This window comes from Lampetra planeri, chromosome 24 (genome assembly GCF_965212315.1).
Source record: "Lampetra planeri chromosome 24, kcLamPlan1.2.h2, whole genome shotgun sequence".
Lineage (NCBI taxonomy): Eukaryota > Metazoa > Chordata > Hyperoartia > Petromyzontiformes > Petromyzontidae > Lampetra > Lampetra planeri.
The window spans coordinates 2,401,419-2,403,117 of record NC_136130.1 but is presented as its reverse complement, the minus strand read 5'-3'; the positions used below and the strand labels follow the sequence as shown (position 1 = coordinate 2,403,117).

The 1,699-nt window shown below is 44.3% G+C and overlaps 1 non-coding gene across 1 annotated transcript; it reads right to left on the bottom strand.

The window, feature by feature from the left end:
• Window positions 1-653: 653 nt before the first annotated feature.
• Window positions 654-725, bottom strand: TRNAP-AGG (transfer RNA proline (anticodon AGG)). The gene has a single exon. It is a non-coding gene; the product is annotated as a tRNA-Pro (tRNA).
• Between the last annotated feature and the right edge of the window lie 974 nt (window positions 726-1,699).

Genomic DNA, 1,699 nt, shown 5'->3' with positions numbered 1-1,699 from the left:
GGAGACGGAGCGGATGCGGACCTCAACGTCGGCACCGCTCCTCCGTTACCCAATCCCCACGCGCTATCCCCACGATCCGGTTCCGCTCAGCGCGTGTTTCCACTCTCCGACCAATCACACCGCGCTGCTACCCGATCACTCCCTCTGGGCGCGTCACCGGCACACAGCCAATCAGCAGCACTACCCCCACCCGCGCACTGACGCCTGCTCCTCCCCGTCAGCGCGCGTCACCACACACACACCCGTACATACGCGCTGGCACACGACATATACACCCAGCGCGTATCACCACTACACTTGTATACGAGGATTCATGTAAATAACATGACTTTTGCATATTAAACTGACGAAGAATAGGACAATGAGTCAAGAATTTGCCCAGATTTAGTCAGGCTATAAACCATTTCAATGATGAGATTTCGTGAATGGCTTATTTTACACCAATTTTCATTTTAATCATGATTTCCTCATTGGTGTCAAGTTATTATCATGATAAAAAGGCAATTGCTAAATCATGGATGAACGAAGGAGTCCCTTTGCTATGTCATTTATGGCATTGATTGACCATACCTCAGCATGCTGTGCAGAAAAAGTTGTGAAGATAAAAGCCAGGGCCAGTTCAAAAATGACCAATCACCAAGAAAATGGTGCTTGGGCTCGTCCGGGATTTGAACCCGAGACCTCTCACACCCTAAGCGAGAATCATACCCCTAGACCAACGAGCCACTCATCTTCAAACAGTGAATAATGTATGAAAATTAGGTTCAATCAACACTTCGATTATCTCATGAGATGAAACTTTGCTGAGAGATAATGAGCATTTTTGGCACAAATAAGTTTTGAAATTGTTCTTAATCCAAGATGTTGGTTTGAAAATGCATAGTTATAGACTTGTACGAAAAGCAATATGACTTTGCTATAACAAAAACAATGATTTGGGAACTCAATTTTTAAGGACATTTCTAACTTTACTCACCACACACTCTAACACTCTGTTGAGATGAATACAACTCAGGTCGCAGGAGTCCTCGTGTATTGTCCTTATAATTGCATCCAAAGCGAGAACCATACCCCGAGACCAACAAGCAACCTTTGTGTCCACATAACGCATAAATACGAATATTTGTATATGAGGCTTCATGTATCAAGCATTATTTTTGCATAGTAAACTGACAGAGAATAGGACAATGAGTCAGGAATTAGCCCAGATTGAGTCAGGCTAAAAAAACCCTTTCAATTATGCATTTTCGTGAATTGCTTATTTTACACCAATTTAGATTTTAATCATGATTTCCTCATTAGTGTCAAGTTATTATTATGATATAAAGGCAATTGCTAATACAGGTAGGAACAACAGTTCCACACTGCCCAACGATCGATCGAGGTATCCCGTATTAATGAGCTGGTTGCTCTGGATATCCTGGGCCCGTTCCCTCCATCGGCTAGGGGCAATAAATACCTTTTGGTCGGGGTCGAATACTTTTCTCCCTGGCCTATGGCCTGGCCTCTACCTGACCAAACGGCCTCATCCATCACCGAGGTTTTCTTGAATGGGTACGTCATGGATAAGGGAGCGCCTGAAGGGTTGCTCACGGATCAAGGACGTAACTTCTCTAAATTTCTGAAAGTCGTGTGTTCCGCCTTGGGTACAAAGAAAAGCCGCACTTCCCCTTACCATCCGCAAACGGATGGTATGGTG